This window comes from Triticum dicoccoides, chromosome 2B (assembly GCF_002162155.2).
Source record: "Triticum dicoccoides isolate Atlit2015 ecotype Zavitan chromosome 2B, WEW_v2.0, whole genome shotgun sequence".
Classification (NCBI taxonomy): Eukaryota; Viridiplantae; Streptophyta; class Magnoliopsida; order Poales; family Poaceae; genus Triticum; species Triticum dicoccoides.
Genome location: NC_041383.1, coordinates 382,741,568 through 382,762,669, shown reverse-complemented (window position 1 = coordinate 382,762,669; position 21,102 = coordinate 382,741,568).

The following is a 21,102-nucleotide window of genomic DNA, read 5'->3' as shown; positions in this document are numbered from 1 at the left end:
GCCTTTTCAGTTTAAAAAAAATAAAAGAAAATGATGAAAATGTCAAAAAAATAAAAGAAAATAAGTTTCCCATGTGATATGTGGTCTAGTTGTTGGGAAAATTTGCAAATATGAATTTCGACTTTATTTGCAAAATCTCTCGAGAATTTGTAAAAATGGGCATAACTTTTGCATACTAACTCGGATGAAAAAGTTTTTTATATGAAAAATCATCTACTCGAAAAGTTACATCCAAATTTAACGGAGGAACCTCATTAAACATTTTCAAAATCCTCAAAAACCAAACAGAAAAAAGTTACGGGGCTTTTAAGATCTGGAGGCAAAAAAATTCATCAAATTTCAGTTTTTTTATTTTTTGTTAAATCTGGTCAAACTATGGTCAAACTAATTATTCAAGAATATTAGTGTTACTAAATAATTATTTTAGTTTTTTTGAATTTTGGTCAAATATGGTCAAACTATGGTCAAACTGTGGTCAAACTAATTATTCAAGAAATATTAGTGTTACTAATTTTTTTAAACAATAGTTTCAAACTCAAACAGTGAAATGTGTGACTTCATGCTCAAGCTAAATCCTGAGGTTAATAGGATTGACATCTTACTATTATCAGGAAAACAACAAGTGCAGACTTGGAAACGAGGGAGAATAGAACCCGAAAGTTAAGCGTGCTCAGGCAGGAGTAGTGAGAGGATGGGTGACCGTGCGGGAAGTTAGATGATTTCGAATGATGAGGGGTGATTAGAGATTAAATTGAGCAGCGATGGGGGTGATTAGAGATTTGAGGTTAAAATAATTCAGAAATTTGAAAATTAGGGGAAAAAATTCAAAAAAATTCAAAAAAAATCAGAGATTAGAGATTAGTAGTAGCGCTGGTTTTTACCCACGCTACTACTAACGGACGTAGAGTAGCGCGGGTGGCACCCGCGCTACTGCTATACGTTAGTTGTAGCGCCTTATTAGTAGCGCCGGCCCCCGCGCTGCTGCTAGGCTTTTCCCTAGTAGTGCAAGTGGTCGGCCGCCAGAAGACGGCAAGGCCCAGCAGGCGGTCACGAGGTGGGCCGGCTCCTAGCAGGCGACCTCCAGAGAGGCCGGCTCCTAGCAGGCGGCCCCAAGCGTCCTCAGAGTCTGCACCCACATAAATACGATGAGATGGGGCGTGGCTACAGCGCGCCCTGCCACCCCCAAATTCAGGGCCAAGCGCGGCCACGGTGCACCGTACCAGATGAAGATTTCCCGTCCAGCGTGGCACTGTTGCCACTCCGCCCATGACATCACCCATGGCAGAGAAGGCCCTGCCTCCACTCCGGGCTGTCGGTATGGCCCACATGCGGTGGGCCTTACCTATCTGTGAGAAGCCAGAAGGCGGTGAGCACGGACCAGTCGGCATGAGGGGAGGCCGGCTCCTAGCAGGCGGCCCTCCCCCTCCCCCAAAGTCTGTGCACCATTAATCAGAAGAGATGGGACATGGCTACAGTGATCGCCCACCACGCGGCGGTACTGTAGCCACGTCTCCCCCTGATAAAGCATGCATCATTACCAGCATCGCTACAGTGCTGAGCAGCCGGCCAGACCCGCAAGCAGTGGGCGCGGTCTGTCGGCCACGTACAAGATAGCCAGCAGGCCCACCAGGCGGCAGGCCCCAGCGGCCGGTGGAGAAGCCGGCGACCATAGTCACTGACAGTCGGGTCTTACACCCGGCCAGATTACCTTTGTACCCCTGGGGGTAGGCCTATATATACCCCCCCAGGGCACCCATACAAAGGGTTCAGACCTTAGTTCATTCACACACACATACAAAGAGAGGAAGTTAGGGCTAGCTTTGTTCTTCTTCCTCCTCTAGAGAAACAGCTCAAGGAGCAATCTTGTAGCCACTCGTGTTGCTTTAGTGATCCTGCCGAGACCCAGCAGAGCAGGACTAGGGGTGTTATCTCCTAGGAGAGCCCCGAACCTGGGTAAGATTCGCCAGCGTGCATGTCTTCGCCTCCTCCCGTTTCCTGGCACCGGGGATGTCTTATTAGCCCCCTCCATGATAAGCCATCCTTTGGCATATGTCGCACGACACCCCCGACATTTGGCGTCCACCATGGGGCTAGGTGCACCGTCGTCCGGAGATCTGTTCTGGACGGGAACCCTCTTCCTTCCCAGCGAGCGTAGCCAGCCTGGCACGCCCGACGGCGCCTGCGATGAAGCGCTGCAAGGCGCTGAGCTCGCCTGCGCGGTGAGCTGCCTCACTGACCTAATCGGCGAGGCCCACCTCTCCAACGACCCCGTGCCTGACGTGGGAGCAGCCAGCTCAGAGAGCTGCCTCCTTGACCTCCTTGGCAAGCTCGACATTGCCAACGAGCCAGCCTCTGACCTGGAGTCGATCGGCTCCACTGACCCGATGCTTGTCGACTCTGACACAGCATCGCTTGACGCCTTCCCCACCAACGTGGTGGCCATTGACGACCCTCTCCCTCCCACCGACAGCAGCGGCAGCACCATCACGGAGGTTCTTCTCATCAGCCACGACGGAGCCTCTGGTGGCGCTCAAGACCTGCTGTAGGCGGCCCTGCGGCACCTATCTACGCCCATCCCAGAAGACGCCGACGTGGAGACGCTGGAAGCCCACCGCATCTCGCTCGTCGAAAGCGCCAAGAAGTTGGCCACCATGAGATGCCTCTCAGAGGCCTACCAGCGTGAGATCGACCGCGCCGTTGGTGGCACGCCAGCTGCCAGCGGGCCTAGCCGCATTGGCACCGTCCAATAGCGTGGTGCTTCCATTGCCAGCATGTTTGGGGCAGACCGCCCTGTCTACGCCACGCCCAAGGAGAACATACGAGCTGCCCAGGAGGCAGCAGACGAGTTGGACCACCTCGAGGGCGACGAGCGTCGCTACATGACGGAGCGTGTCCAGCAGCTCATTGACGCGGCTGCCGCGCAGCAAGAAGCCGGCTGCCGCGCCGAAGGACCTGATCAGCAGGTTGAGAACCCGCCCCCTCATCAAGATCAAGGCACGACCTCCCGGACACCGACTGGTGGCGTTCATGACAAACGAGACAAAGAGTCGGCTCCTAGCCGCAGCCGCACGCGCATCACCATCGAGCGCGGCCAAGATGGCCGTCCACGAGCAGTGGAATGACGGGATGACTGTCTGCCTCCTCCTCCTTCTCAGAGGGAGAGGCGTGCTACCCCGCCGCCCGCTGACCACCCAACTCTCGGTGATCGGCTAGGCTGCCGAGAAGGAATCAGAGAGAATGATGCCCACCACAGGATCGACCGTATCAATCGATCCCTAGCGCTAGAAGAAGAAGACATGTTGGGCCCGCCTTGTTTCGGCCCCCGCATCCGTGATGAGCCCTTTCCCAAAGGGTTCACGCTTCCACGAGATACGCCCAACTACAATGGCTCTGTGAAGCCGGAAGACTGGCTGGTCGACTACTCCATGGCCGTCAGCATAGCAAACGGCAACAAGCGTCTTGTCGTGAAGTACGTTCCGCTCATGCTCCAGGGCACGGCTCGGACATGGCTGAACAGCCTGAAGCCCCGCGGCATCAACAGCTAGGTAGATTTCACTAAAGTCTTCGTCTACAACTTCACCAGCACCTACAAGCGGCCTTCTAAGCCTCGCCAGCTCTCGTTGTGCGTCCAAGGCCCCAATGAGTCCACCCACGACTACCTAACGCAGTGTGCAGAACTGCGCAACTCCTGCGAAGGGGTGCATGAGGTCCAAGCCATCGAATACTTCACTGCCGGGGGCCGAGAGGGCATCTTTCTCAAGCACTGACTCCTCTACGATGAGTCGGCCACACTCGATGAACTCCTGATCATAGCAGACAAGTACGCCACTACTGACTCCTCCATGAAGTCGGAGCTCCGGGTGGACGCTTCAAGGAAGGTGCTCCCTCCGGCTCCTCGAACACCGGCTGGAGACAACAGCCGGCGCCAGCAGCCGAGCGACAACAAGTGCAAAGCCCCCCATCCAGCTTCCACTAGCCGACAGATGGCGCAGTTGAAGATCAACAACCTGAAGGGCAGCCACCCCCAAGTGTCAGAAAGGCGGCAAGCCGGCCTGGTTGCCCTCTTTCTCCTTTGAGCAGACCCTCGATGCCCCCTGCAAGTTCCACAGCGGAGCGAAGCCGTCCAACCATACAACTCGGAAGTGCCACTAGCTTGTCTGAATTGCCAAGGGAGAAAGACTGCCACCTCCACCGCATGCCGGCCCATCGGCTCCGCCTCCTCAGCAATCGGCCGCCCGTCCAGCAGTCGGTGCGATCCAAGATGATTATCCTGAAGAGCATGGTGCTTACTTAGTCTTCACCAGTGTGGCCAGTGATAGACACAGTCGACGCCAGCAGCACCATGAAGTGAACGCAGTTGCCTCAACTGCTCCAGAGTTCATGCATTGGTCTGAGAAGCCTATCAGCTGGAGCCATGCTGACCACCCAGAAGTGATGCCTTCTCCAGGTTCCTATGCCCTGGTGTTGGATGCTACCCTTGCAACGGAGAGGTGAGCTGCTCGTTTCTCCCGGATTCTGATAGATGGCGGTAGCAGCACGAACATCCTTTACGGTGACACCATGGAGAAGTTGAAGATCAAAGAGAAGCAGCTGCTGCCCAGTCGGACTGTGTTTCATGGCATTGTGCCCGGCTTGTCCTTCTCACCAATCGGCAAAGTCAAGATAGACGTCCTCTTCGGAGACAAGGATCATTTCTGCCGAGAAGCGATTTGGTTTGAGGTGGTCGACCTAGAGAGCCCTTACCATGTGCTCCTAGACCGGCCTGCTCTAGCCAAGTTCATGGCAGTGCCTCATTATGCCTACCTCAAGATGAAGATGCCAGGAACCAAGGGCATTATCACGATCAATGGAGATTATGAGAAGTCGTCCGCATGTGCTGCAGCCAGCAGCCGGCTGGCCGAGTCCCTCGTGATTGCGGCTAAGAAGAAGCTCCTGGGCTGGGTGGTGGCCATGGCCGGCAAGCAGCCGGACCTGTCACCAGAGCCCAAAGAGTCAGAGACTGAGGGTTCCTTCAAGCCGGCCAAAGAAACAAAGAAGATCCCCTTGAACCCTGAGCACCCGGAGAGGCACGCTATCATAGGTGCCAACCTTGATAGCAAATAGGAAAGCGAGCTCGTCGATTTCCTCCGTGAGAATCGGGACATTTTCGCATGGTCTCCCAAAGACGGGCCGGGTGTTCCGATGGATTTCGCCGAGCACAAGCTACACATCAGAGCAGATGCCAAGCCAATCAAGCAACCCCTCTGCTGACTGTCAGAGGAGAAGAGAAGAATTGTTGGAGAAGAGATCCCCCGCCTATTGGCAGCCGGCTTCATCATGGAAGTTTTCTTCCCAGAGTGGCTCGCCAACCCAGTCCTTGTACTGAAGAAGAATAACAAGTGGCACATGTGCATTGATTACACCAGTCTCAACAAAGCCTGCCGCAAGGATCCATTGGCATTACCCCGGATTGACCAAGTGATAGACTCCACAGCCGGATGGGAGCTGTTGAGTTTCTTGGATGCCACTCAGGTTACCACCAGATCAAGTTGAACCTGGCAGACCGCCTGAAGACCGCCTTCATCACACCATTCGGAGCCTTCTACTACATGACCATGACATTCGGCCTGAGAAATGTCGGTGCCAAATTTCAGCGTTGCATGCAGAAGTGCCTCCTAAAACAGCTCGGCAGAAATCCTCACGTCTATGTAGACGATATTGTGGTGAAGACGGAGAAGCGCGGTACCCTTTTGGAAGATCACAAGGGAACTTTTGAAAACCTATGCCGGTTTTAGATCAAGCTCAACCTAGAGAAATGCGTCTTTCGAGTACTAGCCGGTCAGCTCCTTGGCTTCCTGGTCTTAGAGCGCGGCATAGAGTGCAACCCTGTGTAGATCAAGGCCACCGAGAGGATGGAGAAACCCACCCGACTGAGAGACGTCCAGGAGTTCACCAGTTGTTTGGCATCCATCAGCCGTTTCATTAGTCGGCTGGGCGAGAAGGCTCTTCCCCTGTACTAGCTCATGAAGAAGACCGCTCATTTTGAGTGGAATGACAAGGCGGACGAAGCTTTTCTCCAGTTAAAGAAGATGTTGACCATGCCACCTGTCCTGGCGGCTCCGACTGCTAAAGAGCCCATGTACCTCTACATCGCCGCCACCAGCCGGGTGGTCAGCACAGTCATTGTGGTAGAGCGCCCAGAAGACGGCAGAGCACAACCAGTTCAGAGGCCTGTGTATTATTTGAACGAGGTGTTGTCAACCTCGAAGCAGAACTACCCTCACTACCAGAAGATGTGCTACGGCGTGCACTTTGCCGCCAAGAAACTGAAGCCATACTTTCAAGAGCACCCAATCACGGTTATCTGCACTGCCCCACTTGCCGAGATCATTGGCAATAGACATGCATCTGGCCGAGTGGCCAAATAGGCCATCGAGTTGGCCCCCTACACCATCTTCTACCAGCCGCACACCGCCATCAAGTTCCAAGCACTGGCCGACTTCCTTGTCGACCGGGCCGAGACCCAGTACTTGCCGCCAGCTTCGGACTCCACTCATTGGTGAATGCACTTTGATGGCTCAAAGATGCGCACCGGCTCGGGAGCTGGCATTGTCCTCACCTCTCCCAAAGGCGACAAGCTCAGATACACATTGCAAATCCACTTTGCTGCCTCCAACAATGTAGCCGAGTATGATGCACTAATACACGGCCTCCGGTTGGCCAAAGAGATCGGCATCCGCCGGATCATGTGCTATGGCGACTCCGACTTGGTGGTCCAGCAGTCGTCTGGCGACTGGGACGCCAAGGATGCAAACATGGCAAGCTACCGCTTCCTCGTCCAGCAACTCAGCGGATACTTTGAAGGGTGTGCATTCCTTCACGTGCCACAAAACAACAACGAGCAGGCAGATGCCTTGGCACGGATCGGCTCCACCAGTCAAGCGATACCAGCCGGCGTTTCCCTTCAGTGCCTCCGCAAGCCGTCAATCAAGCCTTCTCCAGAATCTGAGTCCATCTTTGTGTCGGCTCCTCTCGAGGCAGTCGGATCCGACTCGAGGGCTGCGACAGCCGGCACTGGGACTTCGGCAGGCGGCACGGGGACTGCAGCAGTCGCACCCGGCTTGGGGACTTCACAACCCGGCCCGGGGGCTGCAGCAGCCAGCCCGGGGACTTCACCAAGCGACTCGGAGACTGCAGCAGCCGCACTCGGCCCGGGGACTTCACAACCCAGCCCGGGGGCTGCAGCAGTCGGCCCGGAGACTTCAACGATGCAGCAGGTAGCAACCAGCTCCAACCCACCACCTCCAGCCCAGCTGCTCTAGTACAGGTGGTTGTAGTGGCAGTAGAAGGAATTCACGCACCATCATGGGCAGAGCCCATTCTCAAGTTTTTGGTGAACAGAGAGTTGCCGACTGATGAGATCTCGCCCGGCAAGTACAGCGCCGATCAGGAGCCTACACGATAGTAAACATAGAGCTTGTCAGACGCAGCGTGACTGGAGTCTTCTAGCGCTGCGTAGAACCAGAGAAGGGCCAAGCAATCCTCAATGATATCCACCAAGGCGAGTGCAGCCACCACGCGGCCTCCAAATCCCTTGTTGCCAAAGCTTTGCGCCATGGTTTCTTCTGGCCGACTACTTTGGAGGACGCCAAGGAGTTGGTCAAGCATTGCAAAGGGTGTCAAAAGTTCAGCTCCCAGCAGCATCTACCGGCCTCTACACTCAAGACCATCCCCCTAGATTGGCCTTTTGCCGTCTGGGGGTTGGACATGGTGGGACCATTCAAGACAGCACGCGGCAGCATGACCCATCTGCTCATTGCCGTGGACAAGTTCACCAAGTGGATTGAAGCAAAGCTAATCAAGAAGTTGAATGGTCCGACCACTATGACCTTCATTGCAGACATCACCAACCTGTATGGAGTACCACACAGCATCATCACCGACAATGGCACAAACTTTCCCAAGGGAGCCTTGGCTCGTTTCTGCATGACGCAGGGCATCCGACTGGACTTAGCGTCCGTTGCCCATCCACAGTCAAATGGCCAAGTCGAGCGAGCAAACGGCCTCATCCTCTCCGGCGTCAAGCCCTGACTGGTCGAGCCACTGGAGCGGTTGGCCGGCTGCTAGATCAATGAGCTGTCGGCCGTCCTTTGGAGCCTCCGCACCACTCTGAACAAATCAACCGTCTTCACTCCATTCTTTCTCGTGTACGGTGCCGAGGCTGTCATCCCAACTAACATTGAGTTTGACTCGCCTCACGTCACCATGTACATGGAGGCGGAGGCAAAAGAGGCGCGAGAAGATGGTGTCGATCTGCTGGAAGAGGGCCAGTTGTTGGCACTCAGCTGGTCCGCCATCTACCAGCAGAGTCTGTGCCGCTACCACAATCGGAAGATCAAGCCAAGATCCTTCCAAGAGGGAGACCTTGTGCTTCGGCTGATCCAGCGAACAGCCGGCCAACACAAGCTCTCGGCCCCTTGGGAAGGCCCCTTCATCATCAGCAAAGCATTGGGCAACGACTCCTACTACCTCATCGACGCACAGAAGCCAAGAGCACGCAAGGGAGAAAATTTGGGCAAGGAAACAGAGCACCCGTGGAATGCAAATCTGCTTCGAAGATTTGACAGTTGATGCAGTATGTATCACGCTACCTTTTGTATTAAGTACCAAGACATCGAGTACCTCGAGGAGCACTCGGGGGCTACCCTCTTTATCTATATGATAAGTTTTATGCCTATGAATATGTTATTTCATTATTCTGCCTAGCAATGGGTTCGACCAGTCGGCCCGGGGGTTTGCTGCCTTGTACTATGAGAATGGTACCTGCAGTCGTACAAGTAGTGTGCCGGCACCTAAGCCCTCTCTTGCCACAAGCCGCAGCTTGCAGAGCGATTGTCCGGCCGGCAAGAGTTAAAGGCAGGAAACGGTGCCCACACGAAAAATGGCTAAGGACTAAAAGCATTTTCATAGGCCGAGCCGGCTCCTTGCCTCGCTGACCGACTACTGAGCAGCCGGACGGACGGTTTCTAACTTAAATTTGCTACACTCTACCAACAGCTAAAGTACTTGCCTTCCCAAAACCGACCAAGTACTTGACCCAGCCATAGACCACAGAGCGGTTGTCCGGCTGGCAAGGCGACAGCCAAGGGAAGGCGGCAAAGGAAAAAGCCAAAAGAGTAGAAAAGCAAGACAAGTCGGAAATCGACAAAAGAGATTTGTTTACAGCAAAAGGCCCTTGGCCAGCATCCAATGGAGTTTGAATACACCCCCAGCGGGTGGAACTGCGTGGACTTAACAATCTTTGTTCAAGCGGTTAGAAAACAGGAAAGTGAAAGATAACTTGGCCGCCTGGTGCAGCAGCCGGATCGGAGGGGCCGGTGGAGGTAGAGGCTCTGGGTGGTGGAGCGGCCGCCTGGTGGGTCTTGGCCTGGTTAGCATCGGCAGCAGTCGGCTCACCGGCGCTTCGCCTGTTGGTCGAGACTTGGTCAGGTTGAGGCCGGCCGGCGTCTTCACCATTCGGCGCACCGTATTCGCCATCCTTGTCCTCATCCTTCTCCCCCTCGCCCTCATCACTGGAGGCGATCTCCTCCACCGAGTCCTCACCGCCTTCTGATTTCAGCCCGAACTAGTTGGGCGGCCCCTCGGCTCTCGCTTCATCTAGCTCAGGGAGGAAGATGCTGGTGTCCGTGTACTCAGCAATCGCCGCGGCATGGTGATAGAGCTGGGGCGCCATCGCCTCCAACTCCTCGCTGGCTTCAACATGAAGAGTGGCCAGCTGGTCCAAGTTCAGGCCAGGGTACCACCCCTTGACGAACCCCAGGGCTCGACGTGCGCCCGCCCGGGCGGAGGAGCCCTTCCATGCCTCGAAGCGGCCGATGGCCACCTCCAACCAGTCGGAGGTCAAGTTGGTGGTGCGCAGAATGGGAGTTCCTGGCCAGAGGGCGGAGACCACCTGGGCTCTAGCACGCTGAAGACAGCGGAGAGCCCGATGCGCTGGCTGGAGACGAGCTTGGATGGTAAGCATCTGCTCGGCAAGGGTCCGAGGGGTGTTTGGTGCAATTGTAGCGCTAGCCAGCCTCCGCTCGTCGCGATGAGCCTCGACGGCCTAACCGGCAGCAACAGAATAGCCAGGGAAATACTCTACACAAGGGAAGAAGAAAAAAGTGAGAAGTCGGAGGCCGACTTGCAGGACCAACCGGCAGGAAGAAGAAGGAGAAGAGCAACTTACCATCGAGCATGTCCTCGACCTCGCCGAAGCCGGCCGACAGGGCCTTCTCCTTCTCGACCCAGTTCGAGCACTAAGTCTCGAACTCGGCCTGAAGGGCCTCCTCCGCATCGTTGAGCTTCTGCAGCTCCGCCTGGTGCTTGTTCGCCTGGTCAGCCAGCTACTTGGCTAGACGGTCTCGCTCCTGCTCCATCTTGAGGCGCTCCTCCTCCTTAGCATGCAGCGCGGTCCGAGCTTTGCCCATTTTTCTGCTAGAAGTTGGCATTGGCTCCTGCAGAAGACAAGGGTGAGAAGAGGTCAGATTATCAACAATGAAAGAAGTACTTGCCGGAAGATCCAACCCGACTGCTCAGCAGTCGGCCTGAATCTCGGGGGCTACACCCGCGGGTGCGCTGGTGCGCCCCCGCGAGGCTAAGGATTGAGCAATTCAATCAAAGAAATAAGAAGAAGTAGTTGTTGGAAGATCCGACCTGACTACTCAGCAGTCTGCCTAAATCTCGGGGGCTACACTCCACGGTTACGCTGGCGCGCCCCCGCGAGAATAAAAGAGTGGAGTGCTTACTCCGGCTGTCGGTCAGCTCAGTGGTCCGTTTGGCCAGCTCCTAGACGTGGGAGTTGTAGGCGGCCGCACGAATGTTGTGGTAGTCCTGCAAACAGAATCAACAAAAGAGAAGAAAGGGTTAGCACTCGGAATTTTCCTTTAAGTTCCGAGCCGCCTGCTCAGTAGCCGGCCCGGAAATCGGGGGCTACACCCAGTGGGTGCGCTGGCGCGCCCCCACAGAAGATTGCAAGAAATTGAAAGCTAAGCATAAGGAGCATACCCGTACGGTGGCTCGCAACACCAGGAACTTCTGCATGTAGTCCTTCAGGGCGTCGCCTTGGGCCAGAAGCAGGGAGTGGACCTCGTGCTCAGCCTTGTTCAGGACGCTCGTCCCGCCCCCAGTTGTCCATTCCCACGGGACGGTGCTAGTGGCCTCCGCTTCTGGGGCCGACAAGCTCAAGGCTCCGATCTCCTGAGGACGCGGCGCCGAAGTCACCTTGTCCGCACGCCGACGCACCGGATTGCGTGCCACGAGGGTCGTCCCCAGCACCAGCTCACCATCGACTTGAGGCACCGGCGACGCGTTAGGTCGACTGCCCTAGGTCTCAGCAGCCGGCATCTGCTGGGGCACCTCCGTCTTGGGGGTGACGGCCTCGCCGCCCTCCCTCTCCATGACCGGCTGGTCGTTACCGACACCACCAGTCGGTGTCGGGATTCATGCCGCCGATGGCATGCAGCACAGCGGAATGACCAGCTGTGGAGCCTGGCCACCCGCGGCTCCTCCTACTTGTGCCTCGGCGGCCATGGTCGCGTGGGCCTTGGTCGCCTCCTCCTCTTGGACCTTGGCCGCGGTGCCGGACTGAGCCTTGGCCGTCGTGTCCGCCTCCTCTTGTGTCGCCTTGGCCGCGTCCGCCTTCGCCTACTCCGCCCTCACCTTCTCCTCGCGCGCCTCCCATGTGTTCTTCTCCGTCGCCTCCCGGAGGTCGGCGAGCAGGTCTATGCGGTGGGTGTTGGAGGAGCCCTCCATCCCCCCGATGATGGAGGCAGAGGTCGGCCGCTCAAGGGAGAGCGGGGCTCTGTTCACACAAGACAAAAAGAATTCAGAAACAAGTTTGTGAAAATGGCATACAAGGAACAAAGGAAACACAAAGAAAGATGTACGCTTACGCGGACATTGTCTTCGCGGCGGCCTCCTCCCGCCTGGTTGCCATGGCCAAGCCCTTGGGCTTCTTTGGCCGACCGCCTTGCAGCTGCGTGCTGGCTAGGCGCTTCGGTGCACCGCCTGGTGTGGGTGGCGCCGCTGAGGAGCTCGCCCCGCCCTGTTGGCAACTAGTTGGCGGCGCGGCTCAGCCTCCTCCTCGTCGTCATCTGGCCACGTCTCAATGCCGCATCATCCACCGGAGCCTCATGCCCCGTCACCACCGCCCGTGGTGTCGTCTTCCAAGGCGGACGCCCCCAAGTTGGGATCATCCGCGTCGCTCAGCTCTCGGTCCGGCAGTTACTCCTGGCCTTGCGCCAGGGCATCGGCTGCCTGCTCGATCGTGAGGAGTTGCGACACATCCGACTGATCAGTCGACAAAGCGAAACTCGACCGAAGAAGAAAAGACCAAGAAAGAAAGAAGAGTCGGGAGCTTACGGCAGGGGGCGGATGCGCACGGGAGTATGGCCGCTTGCCGAACTGCCAGTCCGACTCTGAGAGATTGAGGTTCACGATCTTGTTCACCATGCGGGCCACCTCCGTGACCGGCATCTCCTGGGTGGACAGCCGGCACGGGTCTCGATGCCCACGTGAGGCCGGCATCTGACTGATCATGTGAGGCCGGCCCTGGAGAAGGAGAACCCGATGCACCATGAAGGCTGTCAACAAGTCGGACGCCTAGAGGCCCTCCAAGTCCGTCATCTCCTTGAGCCTGGCGACGACGGCGATGGAGGTGGGCGACAGGTGCTTCGGCTTGAAGGTACAGTTGGTGCGCGGCTCGGCCAGTGGGCCGGCTTCGTAGTCCGGCAGGTTGACGAAGTCTAGCGCCGGGTTGACATTCTTCACATAGAAGTACGACTTTTGCCACAACTTGACGGACTGGGTCAAGGTGATGGATGGGAAGCGGTTGCCGGCTCCTGGGCTCTGTACAGCGACGAAGGTGCCGCACTGAGCCGCCTCATCCTTGGCGGAGACGCCGAGCTTGGTGTAGAAGAACTCTCCCCACAGCTTGAGAGTGGGGATAATGCCGAGGTAGCCCTCGCACAGCATGATGAAGGCCGACAGCAGCACCACCATGTTCGGTGTAAGGTGGTGCGGCTGGAGGTGATAGAATTGGAGGAAGGAGCGGAGAAAACCGCTGATCGGTAGGCCGAAGCCGCAGAGGAAGTGTGACCGAAAGACGATGCGCTCACCGTCTTTTGGCGCCGGCATGATCTCTTTCTCTGGCAGGACGCATGTCTTGACATAACCAGCGTCGGGCAGCCGCCTTGTGTCGCGCAGGAAGTCGAGGTGGTCCTTATGGACGTTGGAGCCATCCCAGGCGCCGGAGTTCGCCTTGTCGCGCGCCATGGGTGCTTGGAGCTCAACGGAGGCACGGCGCGGTGGAGGAGGAGCGAACCCGCGATGGAGCAGCATCGCCGCGGGGGAGAAGGCTCGATGATGACAGACCGCAGCAACACTTCGGCAAGTTGCGGGAGTGCGGCGGCGGCAGAAAGAAAGAAGAGGAAGAGTAGAGCGAAGGTAGAGGAGGGCACGCGAGCCAGAGCCGCCCCCTTCCTCCCCCTACTTATAGCCCTAGGTCGCGAAGCCAAGGGGACGGGGCGTGGGGATCGTGGGATTAACTGCGTCCACGATCCCACGACCCCGCGTTAACCATGTAGTAATGACATGAGGTATTCACGTGACGGAATCCCAACCGTCTGCCTCGGCCACAACGGATCCATGCGCATGGCGAGGCCCAGTAGTGGTGGCCCCCGGCCTGCGGCTATACCCCATCGCGCGTGTGGGATAGTAGGCGGCCTGGCCGGCTGGCGCCACGTGGCGCGCGGATAGCTGGCGGCAAGCCTGGCGCCTAGCTGGCACACCACCTGGCCCCCGCCAAGACATTTCAAGAACCACCAGGTGGCCCGTCTGGTCGTGTTCGGCTCCTAGCATTCGGTGCGCCGGGAAACGGACGTAGCTAGAATCAAATAAAGCACTCGGAGTAGAAAGCTGCCGAGGCTCCTTCCTTTCACCAGTCGTGGAGCCTCATCATCTTCGGGGACTACTGTCGGAGTAATTGGCCACGGGTAACCTCATCGGCCCACCATGGCAATTCAAGACATCGGGGCCAGCTACGCCCCTCAGGAATCAAAGACTAAAGCGCCGCCTTCTCGCAGCCGGCTGGTCCAAGCGATCGTCCGCCAAAAGACGACAAGGCCCAGCAGGTGGTCACGAGGTGGGCCGGCTCCTAGCAGGCGGCCTCCAGAGGCCGGCTCTTAGCAGGCGGACCCAAGCATCATCAAAGTCTGCACCCACATAAATACGATGAGACGGGGCGTGGCTACAGCGTGCCCTACCACCCCCAAATACAGGGCCAAGCGTGGCCACAATGCACCGTACCAGACGAAGATCTCCCTTCTGGTGCGGCACTGTTGCCACTCCGCCCATGACATCACCCATGGCAGAGAAGGCCCTGCCTCCACTCCGGGCTGTCGGTACGGCCCACAGGCGGTGGACCTTACCTGTCAGTGAGAAGCCGGAAGGTGGCGAGCACGGACCAGTCGGCATGAGGGGAGGCCAGCTCCTAGAAGGCGGCCCTCCCCCTCTCTCAAAGTCTGTGCGCCATTAATCAGAAGAGATGGGAGATGGCTACAGTGATCGCCCGCCAGGCGGCGGTACTGTAGCCACGCCTCCCCCCGACAAAGCATGCATCATTACTAGCATCGCTATAGTGCTGAGCAGCCGACCAGACCCGCAAGCGGCGGGCCCGATCTGTCAGCCACGTACAAGACAGCCAGCAGGGCCCACCAGGCGGCGGGCCCCAGTGGTCGGCGGAGAAGCCGGCGACCATAGTTGCCGACAGCCGGGTCCTACACCCGGCCAGATTACCTTTGTGCCCCTGGGGGGTAGGCCTATATAAACCCCCCCAGGGCACCCATGCAAAGGGTTCAGACCTTAGTTTATTCACACACACATACAGAGGGAGGAAGTTAGGGCTAGCATTGTTCTTCTTCCTCCTCTAGAGAAACAGCTCAAGGAGCAATCTTGTAGCCACTCTTGTTGCTTTAGTGATCATGCGGAGACCCCACAAAGCAGGACTAGGGGTGTTATCTCCTAGGAGAGCCCCGAACCTGGGTAAGGTTCACCGGTGTGCATGTCTTTGCCTCATCCCGTTTCCTAGCACCGGCGACATCTTATTAGCCCCCTCCATGATAAGCCATCCTTTGGCATATGTCGCACGACACCCCGACAAAATCTCTATATCCTTTGTCCCGTTTAACCCCTTCAGGCTAACCTAACTGCAATGGCTCCACACCTAAGTTCTTTTGCTAGGGCATCTGCCGTGTTAAGTCCACGATAGTTGGCGCACACCCTGGGGCCAGCGCACGGTGGTTTCAAGTTCTTGAAGGGCAACTTCGCAGGGATCAAGGGATACGCCGTGGGCTGGATGACCTAGATTCATCGCGGCAAGCTCTACATTGACGATGCTGGTTGGGGCCCCGACGCCGGCTCAATTGAGTTGGGTACCGAGTCCCCTTCAGCAGAATCCACGTCTTCATCGGCAAGATCGGTGAGTCGGGGCCTGAGCCGGATGTCTGCACCGACATCATCGAGACGGCTCAGTGCACACGACCCGCCAACGTTCAAGCCTCCACGAAGCATGCCTTTGTTGGTTTCATCCATGGGGCAGATCTTGAGGAAGGATCTGTGTCTAGGGGAGAGACGGTAATCTGCTCTGATGGTGAGTCTTCAACAAGTGAGACCGATTCAATGTATCAATTGCAAGACTATGGGCTTGGGGGCTGTTCTGATGGCGACAGCATTTCGGACCGCTATGAGCCGCCGAACCGGGTTGCGATCTTCATGGCTGGTAGGCAACCAGTGCTCAATTCGTAAACTACTGCGGCCATGACTTCCAGTTCAACAGCTGTAGCGATGGCTGGAGCAAGCGGCTCTGCACGCCCGCCGGCTTAGGTTTTGACCGAGCTGTTGGATGCTTTAGCACTTTAATGGGACAGAGGTAACCCCGGAGACTCAAGAACAACACAAAGTGGATGTGCGAAGCTGCGAGATGAGATAGCCCAAGCCAAGGAAGAGCTTACTGCTGAGAATGCTAGGATGGCGATAAAGCGACCTGCCTTGGACGCACAATCACAATGGATTCAGGCAGAGTCATTTTAGCTCACCTTGGATCAGAATGCTTCAAACGCTATTATGAGGAGGAGGCACCAGACCCGTTTACCCATGGAGTTTGAGGCTAGAAACCTTTTCAAGACGCCTGTGGCAGGGACTAGTGACCCACCCGTGGTGAACCAGGTTGTTGAGACACCCGTGACCGGAGCGCCGGTTCAGCCATGTGTTGTAGACCCGCCTCGTTTGAATTTGACTCCGCCGCGGGATGTTCCGATACCGCAGGGTCATTATTCTAACACTTTGGACAATATGATTGCTATGGCTACACAATTTGCAGCTCTCCCTATTGAAGGCGAGTTACCATCCACGATGGAGATACGGAGGGCCGGAGGGCTTCTTCAGACAGCGGTGGTGCAGCAGGCGACTTATTCGTACAACCGTGAATGGATTCATTTAACCCCTCGTCCAAGCCGGAGTTATAGCAGGCATATTGACTCACCAGCAGTTTCAAGCAGTGAGCGGCACCATAACCAGCCTCGTAGGCATGACCCGCCGCGTGCTGGTAATGATGCTCAGACTTTGGTGGATCAGGGCAGGGCCCGTCGTGAGGCTGAACTGGCGGCTCAGTTGGTGGCTCAACAACAATCTCTGGTTTACCGATCGGTGTCTGTGGAGGCAGGAGTGACCTCTAGAACCCTTGGTGTGCCATGTTTAGTACCAGCTCTACGTAACAAGTGCTTGCCTAAGGATTTCAAGCGCCCTCGCAAGGTGCCTAATTACACAGCAGATCAGCCCCCAGAGGCCTGGATTGAGAGCTATGAGATGGCTATGGAGATGTTGGATGTTAGTGATGCTGCATGTGCTAAGTACTTCACCATGATGTTAGACGGGCCGACACGCACTTGGCTGAAGGGATTGCCCCCTAACTCCATCAGGTCATGGGCCAAACTGAGGACGCGTTTTATCCAAAATTTCAAAGACACGTGCAAGAAGCCTATGTCGATCCTTGATTTGGTCTCTTGCGACCAGGGTGAGGGCAAGTCAACCACCAATTGGGTGCGCTGGATCTCGGCCATTATACACTCATCAGACAGTATCAATGCCGGTTCATCCGTCCTAATGTTGGAAAAGAATTGTTGTTTCCTTCCCCTTAAGCAGAAACTGGGGCGGCTTTAGCGCCACTGCAATGATATGGGAGAGATCATGGTGGCTCTCGTTAAATATGGCGACTCTGATAGTACTAAGGACCCCGAGTCTGATGAGGAGAAAGTTGGTAAGGGGAAGAAGAGTGGCAATGCAAAGGGACAGCAACATAATACAGCGGGTCAAGGTGGCAACGATAAGCGCAAAGCCGATGGCGGTTTAGTTTTTGTTGCTAACACCAATGCACAGAATAATAATCAGTGTTGTAAGGGGAAAGCGTCAACACCCCGGTTTAGAGGGCCAAAGTTCAACCTTGAGGCAATGATGAATCAACCTTGCCCAAAGCACGGTACGCAAGAGAAGTCAGCCAATCATCTATGAAAGGGTTGCTTCATCATGAGGGAGTACAAAACTTCCAGCTTTTTCCAAAATCATCATGGCCCGAATGGCGGCTCAGGGTCCGGCTCTCACGGATCTGGCTTTGGGGGTGGCGGCTCAAGCTCCGGTTTTCAGGGCCAAGGCAATCAAGGTGGTTTTAATCAGCAATCTGGTCAAGGGAATCAGCAGCAGCAGTCTAGTTATTAGAGCAATCTGAAATAGCTTAATAGTGGTCAATATCATGTGTTTACCACGATCTTGTGCAAACGAGATCAAAAGATTCATAAGCGAGCGGTGAATGCAGTTAAGCCGGTAGTCTCTCGATACTTACGATGGTATGAACATACTATTGTATGGAGCCATGAGGATCACCCTCCCCGGGTCGACAATCCAGGTCAGTTAGCTTTGGTGGTTGCACCTCAGGTTGGAGGGTACAAGTTCACTAAAGTGCTTATGGATGGAGGCAGTAGCATCAATATCCTTTATTATGATACTTTTCGTTGTATGAATTTGACTGACAAAGATCTTAAGCCGTCTTCTACTGTTTTTCATGGGGTGGTGCCCAGTAAGTCGGCGTACCCAGTGGGTAAGATAGCTTTGGAAGTGGCTTTTCAAGATGATCGTGATTTCAGAGCTGAAACATTGACTTTTGAAGTAGTCAAGATCAAGAGCCCTTATCACGCTATGTTTGGATGGCCGGCTTATGCTAAATCCATGGCATGGCCTTGTTATGTTTACTTGCAGCTTAAGATGCCGGGTCATAAGGGCACCATCATAGTACACGGCAATAGGAAGATAGCTTTGGAGTGTGAAGAAGGAGATGTTGCTTATGTTGAGTCTGTTTGTGCAACCGAGGAGCTAAAGTTCTACAAAGGCAATGTTGACCCGGGTGGTATGACACCTCTCAAAAAGCCAACCACAGAGCATGACCCTTTGTTAAAGTTTAAGTCGGCAGATGACACTAAGCTGGTTGACTTTGTTCTTGGTGACTCATCCAAGCAGTTCAGTATCAATGCTAATATGGATCCGAAATAGGAAGGCACACTCATCGAGTTCATCCGTGAGAACTAGGACATCTTTGCATGGAAGCCTTCAGACATGCAAGGTGTACCGAGGGAACTCGCTGAGCACACTCTCAATGTTGATCCAAAGTTTAAACCGGTCAAGCAATTCCTTTGCTATTTTAATGAAGAGAGGCATAAGGCCATTGGTGAAGAAGTGGCCCGGCTCTTGGTGGCTGGGTTTATCATTGAAGTTTTTCATCCTGAATGGTTGGCTAACCCGGTGCTGGTACTTAAGAAAAATGGCACGCATGTGCGTGGATTACACATACCTTAATAAAGCCTATATGGCCGATCCTTTTGCTCTCCCTCATATTGATCAGGTTATTGATGCTATGGTGGGTTGTGAGTGTTTGAGTTTTCTGGATGCTTATTCTGGGTATCATCAGATCAAGATGGCAGTTAAGGACCAAGAGAAGATGGCTTTTATCACTCCCATTGGAGCCTTCTGCTATGTGTCTATGCCCTTCGGGCTCAAGAGTGCCCAAGCGACTTATCAGCGGTGTGTTCAAAATTGCCTTCATGACCAGATTGGACGCAATGTTCATGCTTATGTGGATGATATTGTTGTGAATTCTAGGAATAAGGAGACCTTGATTGATGACTTGAAAGAGACCTTTGACAATCTCTGGGTCTACAAGATGATGCTTAACTCAGCCAACTGTGTCTTTGATGTGCTAGCAGGCAAGCTCTTGGGTTTTTTGGTTTCTGAAAGGGGCATTGAAGCTAACCCGGAGAAAATCAAGGCTATCACTTCCTTGACTAGGCCGACATGTATTAATGATGTACAGCGTCTGGCGGGTCGTATTGCGGCCTTAAGCTCGTTTATAAGCCGTTTGGGCGAAAAGGCTATCCCTCTATATCAGATGATGAAGAAGACAGATCACTTTGTCTGGAGTGATGCGGCCGACCAGGCATTTGAGGCATTGAAAAAGCAGTTGGTTGAGCCACCGATCCTTGCAACTCCTATTGATAAGGAGCCCTTACTGTTATATTTGGCAGCTAATAGCCGAGCCGTCAGTGTGGCAATTGTTGTGGAACGGAAGGAATCAGGCAAGGAATATCTGGTTCAGTGTCTAGTTTATTGTGTCAGTGAGGTACTCATTGAATCTAAGCAGACGTACCCACATAGGCAGAAGCTGGTTTATGGGGTGTTCATGGCTAGTCCTAAATTGAAGCAGTATTTCTTCGGTCATCCCATCACTGTGGTCAGTTCTGCTCCGTTGGGGGATATTATTCAAAACAGAGAAGCCACAGGTCGGGTAGCTAAGTGGGCCATTGAGCTTGGACCCCATGGTTTGAAGTATATAACTCGGACAGCTATCAAGTCTCAAGCACTTGCGGATTTCATCAATGACTGGACAGAGTTGCAGATGCCTGAGGAGAAGCTGGATAGCACATATTGGACTATTCACTTTGACGGTTCCAGGTAGTTGGAAGGCTCGGGAGCTGGAGTTATTTTCACTCCCCCACTAGGTGATAAATTTTGTTATGTCTTAAGGTTGATGTTCCCTTGTCCTAATAATGTAGCTGAGTATGAAGCCTTGCTCCATGGTCTTCAGATGGCTAAAGAGATGAATCTAAGCCGGGTGAGGTGTTTTGGTGGCTCAACAAGTTTCAGGAACATAGGATTCCAAAGGTCCACTCATGGTGGCTTATCACCGAGAGGTTGATGCTATTGCTGGTTATTTCAAAGGTTATCAAGTGGAACATGTTGATCGCAGGAAAAATGAGGCGGCTGATGCTTTAAGCTGGCTAGGGTTCGAGCGTAAGCCGGTACCACCTAATGTTTTCCTTGATATTTTGCATAATCCTTCAGTTAAATTGCCTACGGAGGAAGATCTAGCTGTTCCTGACCTAGAGGCACAATTAGTGGCGTCTCTTCATGCTATTCCTCATTGCACAGTTCAATATTTGGCTTATATGACCCGGGGTGAGCTACGTGAAGATAAAACTTTGGCCAGGCAGATAACCCGGCGGTCTAAGTCGATGACTATTGTCAATGGATAGTTGCACTGATGCAGCGTCGCAGGGGTGTTTCAACATTGTGTTTCTCCTGAGGAGGGTCGTGAGATTCTATGAGAGATTCATGAAGGAGATTGTGGCCTGATGTTTCTTGAAGCTACATCGGTATTTCCCCAAAGAGGAAGGGATGATGCAGCACAGCGGCGGTAGGTATTTCCCTCAGATATGAAACCAAGGTTATCGAACCAGTAGGAGAACCAAGCAGCACAACGTAAATAGCCCCTGCACACAGATAACAAATCCTCGCAACCCGACGTGTTAAAGGGTTGTCAATCCCTTCCGGGTACGGCGCCTCAAGATAGGCAAACGGACGTGAGATAAAATTGTAGTAGATTGATAGATCGAATGCCAAACAAAATAAATAGAAATAAAACGCAGGAAGGTATTTTTGTATTTTTGGTCCAATAGATCTGAAAATAAATGCAAAGGAAAAGTG